Source organism: Bos indicus x Bos taurus, chromosome 3 (genome assembly GCF_003369695.1).
Source record: "Bos indicus x Bos taurus breed Angus x Brahman F1 hybrid chromosome 3, Bos_hybrid_MaternalHap_v2.0, whole genome shotgun sequence".
Classification (NCBI taxonomy): Eukaryota; Metazoa; Chordata; class Mammalia; order Artiodactyla; family Bovidae; genus Bos; species Bos indicus x Bos taurus.
Genome location: NC_040078.1, coordinates 117,138,294 through 117,155,898, shown reverse-complemented (window position 1 = coordinate 117,155,898; position 17,605 = coordinate 117,138,294). Strand labels below are relative to the sequence as shown.

General features: G+C 48.6%; 1 protein-coding gene across 6 annotated transcripts in view; it reads left to right on the top strand.

Annotated features, from left to right (window-relative positions):
* Window positions 1-17,605, top strand: part of RAB17 (RAB17, member RAS oncogene family) — a 45,403-nt gene that overhangs the window by 4,587 nt on the left and 23,211 nt on the right. The window contains exon 1 of one of the 6 annotated variants that reach the window (XM_027538010.1): window positions 9,422-9,891. The exons of 4 other annotated variants lie outside the window; for them this stretch is intronic. The gene's annotated coding sequence lies outside the window, so the exon portion shown is untranslated. Of the gene's footprint in view, window positions 1-9,421; window positions 9,892-17,605 lie in introns of those variants that run through there. One more of the 6 variants, XM_027538007.1, reaches the window with a different exon arrangement.

Genomic DNA, 17,605 nt, shown 5'->3' with positions numbered 1-17,605 from the left:
GAGGTGTAATGGGTTTACAACAAAGGAAAGAATTTATTACCTTAAGGGTCTAAAGTTGCTAGCACCAAGGCCACTACTTATTTTTTCTACATACCAACTATATTAATTAATACACATTCAAGGATACAATACAGGGGATGTGGAAACTTGGCAGCAAGCATTGGCTCATCAATGAAATCTTTTACTAGTTTTATTCTGACAGTTTCTAACTCTCTGAGAGGCTCTAAGCTATTTGAGTATCTTAAGCTTCCCGTGCCTCTCGAGGCTGGGAGACTGTAAACAATCGTATGCATAGCTGTAGGAGTCCGGGTAAACTTGTCAGGCGAGTTAGAGAGCTATCTGAGGGGTCTGGATTTAAACACTCCTAATTGCCCAGGAACTTTATTAATTGGAGCTGTAAGTTAACTCTTTGTCAGAGAGAGCGAGATGGTGGTGGGGGACAGCCCCCAGTAAAGTCAGAGATGAGAGCACAAAGCAATAAAGTAGGCAGACTCTGGTTTTTTTTGGGGGGGTAGATGCTCGAGAATATCCAGGGGGACTCCTGAGGCTCGATCCGCCTTTGCATATGCCGGGCCTCCTTCCTCATGACCTTTGTCATGAGTGGAGTGCCTCTCGCAGGCTCCCGGCAGGTGACTACACTCTCTCAGCCCCTCGTTCCTGGGCTGCACCTCCCCCATCGCCACTGCCCCGCCTCTCCCCCGCCCCCTCCCCGCCTCCACCCCCTTCCTACCACCCCCACTTCCACCCCCCACCCCCTCTCACCCCCGCCCAGGCCCAGTCCAGCAGGGCAGGGACACTGTGTTGCCAATCCTTCAGTTGTGAAGCGTGACAAGCACGCCAGCCACAGGGAATTCTGACCACACAGCAGGTCTCACAGGAGCTAGACTGAAGCGATTCAAGACTCTGCAGTCCTGGGGACCAGATTGTAATCCACCACCCCTCTAGAGGGCCACCGCTGTCACAGCCCCACGGGCCCGTTCCGTCTCTGTCTGCCTTCTTGGTTCCCGCTGTCGTGGCCAAATGCTTAACCAGAGAAGGTAACTGTCCCAGTCCCTTGGAACTAACAGGCGACATGCGCATGTCCCCAGCATCACCTCTGCTGGGGAGACCCTGTGCACAGCGCCTGCCGCCTGGAGCCCAGGCGGGGCTCCAGAGTGTGCCCTGTGCAGACATTCAGGGCCGTGCCCAGGAGGGCCCCGGACTCGGGCTGGTGCTCTGTGTGGGTCTACTAACCTCCCGAAGGGCATAGGTTGGTCTAAGTTCTGTACTAGTGTCCTGGGAGAGATGTGACAAGTCACCACAGCCTGGAGGGCTTAAACCAACAGGCGTGTGTAGTCTCGTGGTCCTGGAGGCTTGGAAGTCAAGGTGTGGGTGGAGTTGGTCCCTTCTCGAAGCTCTGAGGGCATCCATGCCTCTGTCCTGGCTTCCAGGGGTTACTGGAAGCCCGTGGTGTTTCTTGGATGTGAATCTGGGGGACACTCTTCAGTCATGTGGAGTCCAAAGGTCTCCTCTTGGTTCAGGAACCCCCAAATGACCAGACCTGAGACAAATGCCCTAGCTGCTCCTCAGAGAGACAGATCTACACAGAAGCAAGTGGGTTGACCTTCTCATGAGTATTTATGACATCCATGGTATCATGAGTTGAATTGTGTCCCCCCAGAACTTGCATGTTGAAGTCCTAAGCTCCAGCCCCCAAAATGTGACTGTATTTGGAGTTCAGTTCAGTCACTCAGTGATGTCTGACTTTTTGTGACCCCACAGACTGCAGCATGCCAGGCTTCCCTGTCCATCACCAACTCCCAGAGCTTGTTCAAACCCATGTCCATTGAGTCGGTGATGCCATCCAACCATCTCATCCTCTGTCGTCCCTTTCTCCTCCCGCCTTCAATCTTTACCAGCATAGAGTCTTTTCAATGAGTCTGTTCTTTGCATCAGGTGGCCAAAGTATTGGAGTTTCAGCTTCAGCATCAGCCCTTCCAAATTGGAGAGAGGGTCTTTACAGAGGTCGTCAAATTGCAGTGAGGCCATTAGGGTGGGGCCTGGTCCCATATGACTGGTGCGCTTATCAAAAGGGAAGGGTGGACACAGACACACTCTCACGGGGAGAACCCTTGTGAAGATAAAGGCAGAGGTGGAGGTGGTGCTTTTATGAGGTGAAGAGTGGCGAAGGCTACAGCAAACCCCGCAAAGCAGGGCAGAGGTTTCAAGCAGCTTCTTTCTCTCAGCCGCAGAGGGAACCAACATGCCCACACAATGTCTGGGGGGAGAAAGTGCTGTTTCTCCACTTTTTAAGGAGATGGGTTTTCCATACATCTGGATCTTCCCATAGTCCTGCCTGGCTCCCTCTGAACATCACCGAGAGCACCCCTGGCTGGGTCCCCCTCGCCACCTACTCCCTTGTCCCGGCTGAGGATGTGGACACAGTGGTCTGCAGCCTCTGTGGTGGTCATGCCACCCAAGGCTTCTCTGGTGTGGACCGTGATCCCTGCAATGAGCCTCGGGGCTTGGGAGGGTCCGGGTGTGTGGTTGCTGGGGGAGGTCTACTCCACAGCTTCTTCCTTAGGGAGGGCAGCCAGGGAATCTCAGCGGAAGCTGAGGAACCACTGGGAAAGGAGGAAATCCAATGGTCTGTGGCTCAGACAACTCTTAGATTTAAGTACCCCACGTCTCAGTCTCAGAAGTTTATCTAAATCGAGCTGAAGTCCCCCCTCCTGCCCTTGTCCCAGTTTCACATTTCCCCAAGGCTGCCTCTTGTGCCCCACGGCCGGCCAGGCAGGAGGCTGAGTAATTTCACTGTCAGCATGAAGTGTAGCTAAAAGTAGCCGATGAGCTCAAGAACTGAATCATTTCCTCAGTTCTGCCCTCTGGATTCTAGGTGCTTTCTGCATGTGGAACTGCAGCTGAGACAAAGGCCGCATTATCATCAAGCCCATTGAGAAGCATTCCCAGTTTGTCTTCCAGAAAAACAAACATTCTCAGTAGCAGTTTCTAGAAGTGTCTCGACTCTCCTTAAGTGAAGGAGCCTGTGTGTGGAGCCAAGCTCCCAACTGATAAATTGATGTTGAAACCAGCTTTGCATATCTGGGGATAAATCCCACTTGGTCATGGTGTACAATTCTTTCTATACTTTGTTGGAGGATTTGATTTGAGAATATTTTGTTGAAGATTTTTGCATCCATGTTCAAAAGAGTTATTGGTCTGTAGTTTTCTTTTTTAAAAAAAATTAATTTATTTATTTTAATTGGAGGCTAATTACTTTACAATATTGTAGTGGTTTTTGCCATACATTGACATGAATCAGCCATGGGTGTACATGTAGTTTTCTTATAATGTCTTTGGTTTTGGTATTAGGATAATGCTGGCCCCATAGAATGCATTAGGAAGTATTTCCTCTGATTCTATCCTCTGAAAGAGACTGTAGAAAACTGGTGTAATTTATTTCTTAAATGTTTGGTAGAATTTACAAGTGAACCCATTTGGGCCTGGAGCTTTCTGTTTTGGAAGATTATTAATTATGGATGCAATTTTTAAAATAATAAATATAGGTCTATTCAGATTGTCTATTTCTTCTTGTGTGAGTTTTGGCAAATCATGTCTTTCAAGGAATTGGTCCTTTTCATCTAGGTTACCAAATCTGTGGGCAAAGAGTTGTTCATAGCAGCATTTTATTATTGTTTAATGCCCATGGGATCTGAACTATGTCCTTATTTTCATTTCCAATATTAGTAATTTGTTTCTTCTTTCCATTTTTCTTAGCCCAGCTAGAAGTTTATTAATTTTATCAATCTTTTCAAAAAACCAGCTTTTGGTTTCTTTGACTTTTTCTATTGAATTCTTATTTTTAATTGCATTGACTTCTATTCTAATTCTTGTCAATTTTTCTTCTATCTTTGGATTTAATTTGTTCTTTTTCTAGTTTCCTAAGGAGGAGACTTAAGGTTATTGATTTTAGATCTTCTTTTCTAATATATATATTCAATACTATAAATTTTCCTCTAAGCACTGCTTTTACCACATCCCACAATTTTGATAAGTTGTGTTTTCATTTTTAGTTAAAAATATTTTCAAATTTCTCTTGAGGGTTCTTCTTTGACTCGTGTTTTTTACAAGTGTGTTGTTTAATCTTCATAAATTCAGGGATTTTCCAGTTGTCTTTCTGTTATTGATTTCTAGTGTAATTCCACTGTGGTCAGAGAGCAGACATTGTATAATTTCTATCATTTTAAATCTGTTAAGGTGTGTCTTATGGCCAAGAAAGTGGTCTGTCTCAGTGAATGTTCCACGTGAGCTTGAGAAATGTGTGTTTGCTGTCGTTGAATGGAGAGATGAAATCTTGAAAAACAAGGGAGCCCCCAAACATTGTACCCTAATGCTCCTCAAATCCATAGCGGTCCCCTCAAGAGCTCATGCACAGGTGAGGTTGCCAGAAGCCCAGAGGAAGGCAATGCCTGAAGGTTTAAAGAGCTGAGCAGTGATTTTCACTGCCACCCACTCACTTCAGGGAACAGTGAGTTTGAAGTCTAATTTCTGCTGTGTAGAGGGGCCTGGTGGACCCTTCAGACTTTCCACTGAAGTCTCAAAAGGTCTTGAGCTTAGGAGCAAAGACTGTGTCCCAGGACTAAGGTTCACCTTAGGACTGAAGGCAAACAAAAGCAGTTTCCACCCCAAAAAAGTGTAAAGCACACTTTCCGAAATTTAAAGAGGACCCACCAGTAATTTAACTGCCTTCTAGAATCAACTCAACACTTTTCACAGGGAAAGAATCCAGAGTCTCAGCAACACACCGTTCACAATGTCTGACACACAGTGATTCCCAGACATACGGAGAATCAGGAAAATGTGACCTGTGGTGAAGAAAAACACAGAAAAGTCAGTCAACAGACCCACAAACCAGAACTGGTGAATAAGGAGCTTAAAATGCTACGATAAATGAAATAGACAATCTATAGGGAAAGGTGCACATCATGAGGAGAGAAGTGGCAAATTTCAGGAGAGATTTAGAGATGCTAAAACAGAACCAAATGGAAATCATAGAACTGAAACATACAATAAGCTACTTAAAAAAACAGTAAAGAAGAGAGACTTTAAAGGTACTTCATTAAATCAAAAGGAGAAGGACAGAGGAACAGAGAGAACAAATAGAAAACAAACAAGATGGTAGAAAAGAGAAAGCGAAAGCTGGTTGGATGTGTCTGACTCTTTGTGACCCCAAGGACTATGTAGTCCATGGATTCTCCAGGCCAGAATACTGGAATGGGTAGCCTTTCCCTTCTCCAGGGCATCTTCCTAACCCAGGGATCAAACCCAGGTTTCCCACATTGCGGGCAGATTCTAACTGTATCAACAATTGTATTAATGGTAAATAGGGCAGAGACTAAATTGGAAGGCAGACAGGATGAAAAAGTTAACACTCAACTCTGTATACTGTTTACAAGAGACACACAATAAGCATAAAGGCAGGCTGAAAATTAAAGTGTGGAAGAGATAATATTGGCTCATTTGGCTTGGTGGTGGCGGCGGGGGTCCTTACCCATTTCCTTCGTGTCCAGTCGCAGACCTTGCAGCCAAGAGAAGGAAGGGCTTTCTGAGCTCCAGGAATACTGTGTGCACATTGTGAGGGCCTGGAACTGTGCCCTGGGGGGCGCCAGTGAGTGCAGGTCACCGTGAGGGCCTGGAACTGTGCCCTGGGGGGCACCAGTGAGTGCAGGGCCTGCAGTGGGTGGCCCCATGAGGCTGGCCTGGAGAGATGCCCCGTGGATGAAGACAGTTCTTCATTTATCAAGCCTTTTTGTGTCTCCGCCTTCCCTGGTGACTCAGCTGATAAAGAATCTTCCTACAGTGTGGGAGACCTGGGTTCGATCCCTGGATTGGGAAGATCCCTTGGAGAAGGGAAAGGCTACCCACTCCAGTATTCTGGCCTGGAGAATTCTATGGACCATATAGTCCATGGGGTCGAAGAGAGTTGGACACAACTCAGCAACTTTCACTTTCACTTTCTTGCGTCTCCAACCACACTGCCTCCTGGCCTGGGTGCACACACTGGTTCGCTTTGCTGGGGGGTAGGGGTACAGGCCAGCTCAGAGGCCTGCGGGGAGGTAGGCTTGGGGCTACTGGGGAATTCTCAGGATCTAGAAGTCGGGGGTGACACAGGTTTTAAGTAGGTGCGTCCCTTGGCCCCATGGACTCTTCCTCTGTGACAGCAGGCTGGAAGAAGGCCAGCAGAAGGCCCTTGGGGAGTGACCCACAAGCTGGGGTTGCTGAGGATAGGGGTGAAATCAAAGATTTCAAGTTAAGGGCTTAGCAGAGGGCCTGGTGAATAGTAGGTGCTCAGTAAAAAGAAGCTACGTTGGTTTGTGGTCTTCTAGTCTTTGTGGAATTGGACAAGGCTTCTCCCCACTCACCCTGCAGGCCCTGCACTCACTAGCGCCCCCTAGGGCACAGTTCCAGGCCCTCACGATGTGCGCACAGTACTCCTGGAGCTCAGAAAGCACTTCCTTCTCTCGGCTGCAAGTTTCTCATCCATCTGTCCATCCATGTGTCCATATTTCCTCCTGCAGATACCCTTTCCGCTTCACTCTGGTCAAGCGAGGGGCTCTCCTCTGCCTGCGCCCTCTGCCCCTCTTGGACCTGGTCTGAGCCAGGGCGGCCTCTCTCTGGATGCCTCCCTCCTCCCGTCCTGCAGTCCCGGGCGCCCCGGGGCAGCACTTTGCTTCATCTGCACCTCTCCCCTCTGCTCTGCCCAGCCTGGCAGGCGGCCACGCGCCGAACTGATTGTTGAGCTGAGGAATGTAACTTAGTGCTCAGAAACCCCTGTTGGAATTTTCCATTGAGATAAGCAAGGGTGAAGGTTTCAAGGTGAGGCTGGAGGTCATGCCTGCTTATCTCAAGGTCCTTAGGAGGTAAGAACAGCCTGGAAGATCTGTGTCTCAGATCTCTATCACACTATGAGGTTGATTCTTGCCTAGAGTCCTCCCAGGAGGCTCCACGGAAGAATGGGAGCCTCGTCTCCCCTGCAGATGTCTAGAGCAGGTCACTAGGCACGTCTACCAGAAAGCAGTGTGGATGATCTGGGCCCCGGGGTCCTTTTGCAAGGAGCAGGGGCTGGGGCGGGCAGTTGGCAGTGTTTGCTACAAGCCCTGAAAACTTCAAAAATCTCAGAAATGTTTATTCAGAAGAGGGTCAGGCATTTGCCAAGTGACCCCAGGAGGACACGAAGGCAGAAAGTTACAAAAAGCTGATGTTTGAACCATCTCAGGATGTCGAATCCTAAAATCTAGAATCCACATGGATATTTGAGCAGAGACTGGAAAATCAGTGGGCAGTGCTAATGGTGTGTTCTTCAGCCAGTGGGTGCTTAGGCCAGATGGTCCCCAGGGCCCCTTCAACTCCAAAATCCTGTAGTTTTGCATATTTTTTGAAAGGGGAATGTGCCCATGCATGCCTGTATCTGTGGCCTGATTAATCGGCATGGCAGAAAATTTTCCCTGGTTAATGTCCATACAGGAAAGTTGATAAATGCAAAGAGAGAAAGTTAAAAGTTTGTATGGCCATATAAAAATAACATTAATTAAAAAAAATAACATTAATTATGGTCACATAAGTAAATTTGTTGGGCTTCCCAGGTGGGATAAGAATCCACCTTCAATGCAGGAGATGAGAGTTCAATCCCTGGGTCAGGAAGATCCCCTGGAGACAGGCATGGCAACCCACTCTAGAATTCTTGCCTGGAGAATCCCATGGACAGAGGGGCCTGGAGGGCTATAGTCCATGGGGTCGCATAGAGTCAGACATGACAAGCAACTGAAAACACATGTGTACAATTGCTTATGTACAAGTTTTGACTAATTTCCACCACAAGCAGTGATGACTGGCCTACAGGTCTCAGCGAGGTTAGCGGTCAGAAGGTCTGTGTTCTAAGTCTCCACCTGCCCACCAAGGACTTTACTTGTGCCCAGGCCTGACTCCCCACACCCTCACCGGAAGCCCTCCCCCGGTTTAAGTGTGGCTTCTGGGGGCTGAGATCAAGTCACAGAGGCCAGAGGTGAAGGGAGATCTGGAGCCGTCTGATCCAACGCCTCACCTTAGAGATGAGGAATCGGCCGTCGAGAGGGGGAGTGACTTGCCGAGGTCTATGTGTGAGGAACCTACAGATTTCAGGGAAAAGACCCACTGAGATGACAGCCGTGCAGGGTGACCCCAAGACCACAGAAGCGATGAGCCCCCAGGCCCTCCTGAGCATGTGAGTCTTGGCCTCTCATGGCCTTTTGAGGTGAGAACAGGTCAGTTGTTTGGGGCTAGCCTGAGTCCAGGCCCCGGGGGTGGTTCTCCGACACCCGCCAGTGGTCACTCAGCATCACCTGGGGAGTAGGGGTGCCCCACCCCCGTGTGCTTTGGCTCAAGTCCTGAGACAGCCAGGACTCTAAGTGGTTCCTGAGATTCCCACCCCAGGTGTCCACACCCCAGATACCCCCTCCCCTTGAGGGTGCCCAGGGCCTGGCCGCAATGATGGCACCCTTGAGATCAGGTTGCACTACATGGCAAGGTGAAGGCATTTTCACCGATGGAACTAGGGCCCTCATCAACTGACTCCGAGTTAAGGAAAGGGAGATTGTGTCTGGTGGGCCTGGCCTGATCAGATGAGATGGGACGGGCGTCTGGAAGTCAGAGAGAGGTCCTGATGGCCTTGAGAAAGCAGTCATGTGTGAGAGGGCCTGGGGGTTCTGGCCAGGAGCCTTCTGTGGGGGCTTCTGAGAGGTGAGACTGGCCCTGACAGGGAGCTAGTAGCAAAAGGGGACCCCAGTTCTGCACTGGGAAAGACTGGATTCCACCAAGACTACATGAGCATGGGGGGACCTTGAGTTTCAGAAAGGACGGAACCTGGCGGGCATCTTAACTGCAGCCTGTGAGACCCTGGGCAGAGGACCCCGGAGGCGCCCAGGCTCCGCTCCTGACCCTTGGAAGCTGTGAGGCTATAAATGTGTTCTGTGAGCCTCCGAGTTGAGAGTTGCTTGTTACACAGAGACAGACGGACACACAGGCCCTGAGCCCCCGTCCACCCAGAGGTGCTGTGTTGGCCCCACTCCAGGCTGCAGTGGGAGCACCATGGATTTGGGGCTGTTCCCTCTGCTCCTGAGCCAGTCACTGGGGGCTCTGGGGCCATAGGTCACAGAATTCTAAATGCAGTTTTATTTTATGTTGATCATTCGTGAGGCTTCCTCTGCTGGGAAACGGAAGCAGGGATTCTCCACGACTTCAGTCCCGTCCAGGAACTTGCTCCCCGCGGGCCTGGAAAGACACAGAGCCCCCCCCCACCCCACCCCCTCCCCTGGCGCTGGCTCCTGGCTGTTGGTGGCAGCCGTGAATTCTTCTGACCCAAATACTTCCTGCTCTTCTGGGCTACTAGTTTCATGCACAACAAAGAGCCCCACAGCTTGAGGAAGGCGCGGAGGGAAATAAATCTGCAGCGCAAAAATGAGACTCACAACAAAGCTGAGAAACTAGGCGGGAGCCGGCGGCTGGGGAGGAGCGGGACTTCCGGCAGGGGCAGGTGCTCCGGCAGGTGCTCAGAGGCTCCCGCAGCCCCCACGCTAAGGGCCAGGCCCCCTGCCCCAGGTGATCACGTGACCACGGCGCACCTTGCCCCGGGAGCTTCTCTGGAAGGGAGGAGGCCTGACCTTGGGGAGGCTGCCTCTCACCTGTTTTCTGTCGGAGCCGAGCCTCTGCCCTCCTCTGCCCGGCCCGGCAAACAGCCACGCCCAGCCTGTCCGTGGAGGGAGCAGGCCTTCCCCGTGACCAGAAGTGGAGGGAAAGGGGGACCCAGGTCGGGGCCCTGGGGGACCCAGTGATGACCGGCTGTGAGGCTTGCTGGAAGTGACCGGGCCTGGGGAGCACGTGAGTCAGGGTTTAAACTCCTGAGTGGTTTGTAGTGTGTGTGTGTGTGTGTGTGTGTGTGAGTCTGTGTGCACATGTGTGTGTGTCTGTCGTGTGTATCAGTGTCTGGGTGCATGTGTGTGGATGTGTGTATATCTGTGTGTCATGTGGGTTTGCACCTCTGTGTCTCTGTGTCTGTGCCTGAGCCCCCGTATACGGAATCAGAAGTGGAAACTGCGGGGCCAGGAGTGTGTACTCCTGAGCGCCAGAGGTGTCCTTGCTCGTCCCTGTGGTTTGCTGGGTCAGGGTTCCGGCAGGAGATTCCAGTGGAAAGAATCTCCTTTAATCTCTCTGTTGTTGTTTAGCCACTGAATCCTGTCTAATTCTCTTGCGACCGCCATGGACTGTAGCCCGCCGAGCTCCTCTGTCCATGGGATTCTCCAGGCAAGAATACTGGAGTGGGTTGCTCTTTCCTTCTCCAGGGGATCTTGCCAACCCAGGGATGGAACCCATGTCTCCGCTTGGGAGGTGGGCCAGCAGGGCAGCTGGTTTAAAGAGTGGCCTCCGGGAAAATTCAGTTCAAATCTTGAATCCATTTCCAACGGATTTCGGATCAGGACACCGACTGTCCTCAGGGTAGACAGCTGCGCTGTAATCCTTGCGCGCTGGGCGGGGCCAGCCAGGGAGTAGGCCTTGGGCAGACTGCAGACCGACCCTCCCTGGGGTGGCTCCTCCCCAGGAAGGCTGGTTTGGATTTCCCACCCTCTCCTTTCTCCCTCGGTGGAGGGATGTGAGCTTGTAAGAAAGAAAAGCCCCAAACTGCAAGGTTTGAGAGGGTGTCCCTATTGGCCTCAAGCATGAAAATGTCTCTGCATTTAGAGACTTCAGTCACCCCAGTTCAGTTCAGTTTCTCAGTCGTGTCCGACTCTCTGCGACCCCACGGACTGCAGCACGCCAGGCTTCCCTGTCCATCACCCCATCTTCATGAAATTCCAGAGGCCGAGTCAGCAGTCACATTTTTGATTCTCTCCCTGAACAAAGGGCTCCAACCTTTGATTATCAAATGCTTATGACATGTAATCACACAAAAAAATCATACAGGAAAATGCTGACTGCAGTCTTATTTATTACAGAAAAAAAAAAAAAAAAAGAAGAAGAAAGCCAAGTAAACATCCGGTAACGGAAATAGTTCAGCAAACTGGAATCGTAGGGATGTTATGTGGTCATTAAACACACACATGTCAAATGCATCTGTAACATATATAGCAATGTGGAAAACTACTCTTGATACAGCTTTTTTTTTTTTTTAATGTTAAAACGATTGTAAGATTCTGAGAAACAAACTAGAAGAAAGTAGGCAACATCTTGTCCCTCGTGTAAAGGGAATGGGATTATGGGTAAAGAGATTTTTTCATGTTGACAATTATGTGTTTATGTTTATAGCAAAATAATATTTGTAGATAAAGAGGTGGGTTACCTGTATGTTTATTTATACTCCACCGAGTTTGGTTAATTCACAGGTTTTGGACTAAAGATTTTCTTGACTTGAGTTTTATTAGTTTGTGCACATAAATAGAAAAGAAAACTCAAAGCGGTGTCTTTAAATACTTGAGAATGCCTTGTTGTCAGTGTGTTAGAAAGTTCTCTTTATGTAGAATTATAGCACAGATCAGTGGAATACCTGCTTCTCAGCAGGTGCCTTAGGTACTTAGCAAGAAGCAGGGCATTAGTGCGGGTGTCACAGAAGCTAGGGAGTCCATTCTCAAAAGCGTTGCTTTTTCTGAGCTTTATTGAGACACAGTCGACATAATAACATTGTCTATCTTTAAGGTTTGTTATGTGCTGACCGGATATATTTGCATATTGCAAAATGATAACCATCATAGCTGAGCCAACACCCCTACCACCTCACATAATGACTGTGTCTTTTTAAAAATTTCTTCTTTATTTATTTTAACTGGAGTATAATTGCTTCACGATGTGATACTGGTTTCTGATGTTGGTTTCAGCTATGTGTGTGCGTATATGCCCTCCCTGTAGAGCCTCCCTCCCACTCACCCCCGTCCTGGCCCTCTCGTCATCACAGAGCTGAGCTCCCTGTGCTGGATAGCAGGTTCCCGCTAGCTGTCTGGCTCACACATGGTGTCAATATGTCGGGGCTACTTTCCCCGTTCATCTTCTCCTCTCCTTCCCTCACTCTTTCCATGTGTCTATTCTCTCCAGGGGGGTCTCTATTCCTGCCTTGGAAATAGCTTCATCCGTACCATTTTTCTAGACTTCACATATATGTGTTAATATATATTTGTTTTTCTCTTTTTGACTTACTTCACTCACTCTGTGTAACAGGTGCTGCTGCTGCTAAGTCGCTTCAGTCGTGTCTGACTCTGTGCGACCCCACAGACAGTAGCCCACCAGGCTCCCCCGTTCTTGGGATTCTCCAGGCAAGAACACTGGAGTGGGTTGCCATTTCCTTCTCAGATAACAGGCACTAGGTCCATCCCTATCTCTACAAATGACCCTCTTTAGTTTCTTTTAATGGCCGAGTAATGTTCCATTGCATAGACGTACCAGGTGGGAACATTTAAGATCTCTCTCTCGGCAGTTTTCAAGTGTGTGATCAGTATCAGCTCTAATCATTATGCTATACTCGAGGTCCGCCCAAATTCGCGAATCTTACAGCTGAAGCTTGCACCCTTTGACCCTTATCTCTCTGTTTCTCCCACCCCAGCCACTGGTCACCACTGCGCTACAGTTTCCCCACATTTAGCCAAAGAACAGGTGGTTAATAAGCGAGGGCTTGCTACTGAGCTGACCGTCTTTAGGGTGGTGAGCTCAGGCTGGCGGCTCCCTGGCAGGCTCCTCGCACCAGCGGTTCTAGACGTGGACGGAACACAGGACCTGCTGCCTCTGTAAGTGGTTGAAATGATGCTCGTGCCTGGTGAATATGGTGTGGACATGAAGGCAGCCTGCTTTGGCTTTAAAAAATTTTTTTTCTTTTGAAAACAACTTTGTTTTATTGAAGCTGATCTACAATGTTGCATTCATTTCTTCTTTATAGTAGAGTACTTTAATTATATATGTGTGTGTATCTATCTATATATAGATATATATATATAGATAGATATATTCTTTCTCATACTCTTTCCATCATGGTTTGTCCCAGGATAGCGAATATAATTCCCTGTGCTATACGGTAGGACCTTGTTGTTTATCCATCCTATATATACCAGTTGGCATCTGCTAATCCCAAACTCCCAGTCCATCCCTCCCCCTTGAGCCTGCTCTGACTTTGAATCCCAAATCTTTGTCTTAGGAAAGCTTCTAATCTCTCTGTAAGGTGAGGTAACACCGGCCCTGGAGGCTTCTTGCTTGGCTTCAACAGAAGCCTGTGTGCAGCTGAGCCGTGCAGGGCCCCAAGCCTGCCGCCCCTGCTCCTCGGTGGACACGGCCTGTCCCTTAGCCTTGGTGTCCTCCTCCCCTGCTGTCTTGTAGGGTAAGGGCTCCCTGCCCCACACAGAGAAGCTAACACTATGGCACTGGCTTTTGAGAAAAGACAGAGTTTTAATTCGAGGTTGACCAGAGAGGAGATAGGAGACAAGGCCCCCTTTCTGCAGTCCAGGGTTGGGGCCACATTTAAGGGGCTCGGGGAATTTTAAACTCAGAAGCTAACTAGTTTATCTTAGATCAGTCCATTTAAGTGTTCATTGGAAGGACTGATGTTGAAGCTGAAACTCCAATACTTTGGCCACCTGATGCGAAGAGCTGACTCATTGGAAAAGATCCTGATGCTGGTAAAGACTGATGGCAGGAGGAGAAGGGGACGACAGAGGATGAGATGGTTGGATGGCATCACCGACTCGATGGACATGAGTTTGAGCAAACACCAAACTCTGTTGGTGATGGACAGGGAGGCCTGGCATGCTGCGGCTCATGGGGTCACAAAGAGTCGGACACGACTGAGTGACTGAACTGAACTGAAACCAGTCTATATAAGTGACTTGCACAGCTGGAAGTTGTGTTTTCCTTATTAAAGAGCTTTTCACATGGTAAAGGGCTCTGATGCCAGCACTTCCGTCCTTTGCTTTCCGTAGTCTGAAACTTCTTGGTCCGGAGTCATCCTGGAGGCGTGGCTTCTGCCTCCATGTACAGCACTGTCTCTGCACCGTGACTCCAGGTTTGATTAGTCAACCAATCTGTTTGAGGAGGCAAGAGCTGTTCAAGTTGGTCAAGGTTTTACGTGCTGTTTTAGCAGCTTCATCTGAATGTAGGGTGATCCTAAAGGCAGTTCAGTTCAGTTCAGTCGCTCAGTCGTGTCTGACTCTTTGGAACCCCATGGACTGTAACACGCCAGGCCTCCCTGTCCATCACCAACTCCCGGAGCCTACTCAAACTCATGTCCCTCGAGTCGTTGATCCAACTTTCAGTAACTTTCTGCTTTCCTTGGTCTCTCAGGCTGAGCTGCCTGGCAGAAGCTGGTCTCAGGGCCTGCTGGAGGCCCCCTCCTCTGGTTCTCTTTCTGCAGAGACCCCAGCCCACTGCTTGACAAGCTACCTGGCGTAGGGCTGGCTACACAAACGATGTCTGACATGCTGGCTTCTTGCTAAGCCAGCCCCACGTTCACTCATGAGATCTTAATTGAGCACCTACTGTAGTCTCAGTGGTTAGATGGCATCACCAACTCAGTGGACATGAGTTTGAGCAAACTCCAGGAGATAGTGGAGGACAGGGAAGCCTGGTGTGCTGCAGTCCATGGGGTCACAAAGAGTTGGACATGATTTAGCAACTGAACAACAGCAGCAGTCTCAGTGAACCCTTGGCTTTCATGAGAGGTTAAAGCCCAGCGAGAGAGATAAACAATTACCATCAAAGTAACTGAATTAAGATAGAATTAGACACCGAGATCATTTCAATCAAGAAGAGGAATAAGGGGATGTAGGCCGGGCGATGGCAGGGAGCGTTGTCTCTTTTTTGAGCTGCTATTTACGGGGACTGGACACAGGATGGGATGGGGCGGTGGGTACCAGGGTCGGGGTGATGTAGGAGTGGCAGCTGTGAGAACAGACGGGAAGGTGCGGCTGGAGAGGGATTTGCATCAGCGTGAGCAGAGAGCAGATGTAGCTGCTGCACTGTAAGGCAAATTCCCCAGCTTATTTGGCAATGTGGTTGACAGATAAGCAGCTCTAGCAACCCCTGACCTTTGAGCCTGTGTGTGTTTGTTATCTCTCCTGGGGCTTCAGGCTGCTTTCCGGACTCTGGTTTGCCCTTTGACCTGCAGAGGGGAGTTACAGGCGTCATTTTATCCGTGGAGGGCCAGCCGCTTCCGGGGCTTCCCGTTTGTCCTTACTGTTTATTTTACTGTGTCTTTTTTTGAAAAAGTGTTTTAACTTTTTATTTTTTTGGCTGTGGCGCTCGGCATGTGGGATCTTAGTTCCCCAACCAGGGATTGAACCCATGTTCCTGCCACGGTAGCTCAGAGTGTTAACCCCTGGACCACCAGGGAAGTCCCTATTTTACTTTGCCTTTGAGTTTCATTTCTATCCGTGGGTCAGGAATCTGCAGCAGGACAGCTTTGAGTTCTTGCATGGGTGGTGGGTTCTGGAGAGAGGGCTGGCCCTTGTAGAACCCATCCCCCAACCCCAGGCAGCTGTGAGTCTGGGGGCTGCAGAAGAAGCTGCAGCGGGATGTCACCCACTGACACCGTTAAGTGTCCTGAGGAATATGGGGTTCCAGACGCGGTCTCCGGGAACCACTCAGCTCTGCTGAGTCCCTGTCCCCGGGGAGCAATGGGCCTGTGAGCATCACCAACTCGATGGAGATGAGTTTGAGCTGTCCGCATCGAGTTGGTGATGCCGTCCAACCATCTCATCCTCTCTCATCCCCTTCTCCTCCTGCCTTAAATCTTTCCCAGCACCAGGGTTCTTTCCAGTGAGCTGGCTGTTCACATCAGGTGGGCAAAGTATTGAAGTTTCCGCTTTAGCATCAGTCCTTCTAATGAATATTCAGGACTGATTTCCTTTAGGATGGACTGGTTGGATCTCCTTACAGTCCAAGGGACTCTCAAGAGTCTTCTCTAACACCACAGTTCAAAGGCATCAATTCTTCGGCTTTCTTTATAGTCCAACTCTCACATCCATACATGACTACTGGAAAAATCATAGCTTTGACTATACGGATCTTTGTTGGCAAAGTGATGTCTCTACTTTTAAATATGCTGTCTAGCTTTTTCATAGCTTTTCTTCCAAGGAGCAAGTGTCTTTGGATTTCATGGCTGCAGTCACAATCCACAGTAATTTTGGAGCCCAAGAAAATGAAGTTTGTCACTGTTTCCATTGTTTTCCCATCTATTCGCTGTGAAGTGATGGAACTGTATGCCATGATCTTTGTGTTTTGAATGTTGAGTTTTAAGCCAGCTTTTTCACTCTCATCTTTCACTTTCATCAAGAGGCTCTTTAGTTTTTCTTCACGTTCTGCCATAAGGATGGTGCCATCTGCGTATCTGAGGTTATTGATATTTTTCCCGGCAATCTTGATTCCAGCTTGTGCTTCATCCAGCCTGGCACTTTGCATGATGTACTCTGCATATAAGTTAAATAAGCAGGGTGACAATATACAGCCTTGACGTACACCTTTCCCAATTTGGAACCAGTCTATTGTTCCATGTCCAGTTCTAACTGTTGCTTTTTGAGCTGCATACAGATTTCTCAAGAGGCAGGTCAGGTGGTCTGGTATTCCCATCTCTTTAAGAATTTCCCACAGTTTGTTGTGATCTACACAGTCAAAGGCTTCGGCATAATCAATAAAGCAGAAGTAGATGTTTTTTCTGAAACTCTTTTGCTTTTTCTATAATCCAACAGATGATGGCAATTTGATCTCTGTTTCCTCTGCCTTTTCTAAATCCAGCTTGAACATCTGGAAGTTCACAGTTCACATACTGTTGAAGCCTGACTTGGAGAATTTTGAGCATTACTTTGCTAGTGTGTGAGATGAGTGCAACTAACTGTGGGGTAGTTTGAGCATTCTTTGGCATTGCCCTTCTTTCAGATTGGAATGAAAACGGACCTTTTCCAGTCCTGTGTCCACTGCTGAGCTTTCCAAATTCGCTGGCATATTGAGTGCATCACTTTCACAGCATCATCTTTTAGGCTTTTAAATAGCTCAACTGGAATTCCATCACCTCCACTAGCTTTGTTCGCAGTGATGCTTCCTAAGGCTCAGTTGACTTCACATTCCAGGATGTCTGGCTCTAGGTGAGTGATCACACCATTGTGGTTATCTGTGTCATGAAGATTTTTTGGGATAGTTCTTCTGTGTATTCTTGCCACCTCTTCTTAATACATTCAGCTTCTGTTAGGTCCATACCATTTCTGTCCTTTATTGTGCCCATCTTTGCATGAAATATTCCCCAGGTATCTCTAATTTTCTTGAAGAGATCTCTAATCTTTCCCATTCAATTGTTTTCCTCTATTTCTTTGCATTGATCTCTGAGGAAGGCTTTCTTATCTCTCCTTGCTATTCTTTGGAACTCTGCATTCAAATGGGTATATATATTTCCTTTTCTCCTTTGCCTTACACTTCTCTTCTTTTCTCAGCTGTTTGTAAGACCTCCTCAGACAATCATTTTGTGTTTTTGCATTTCTTTTTCTTGGGGATGGTCTTGATCCCTGCTTCCTGTACAATGTCACAAACTTCCATCCATAGTTCTTCAGGCACTCTATCAGATCTGATCCCTTGAATC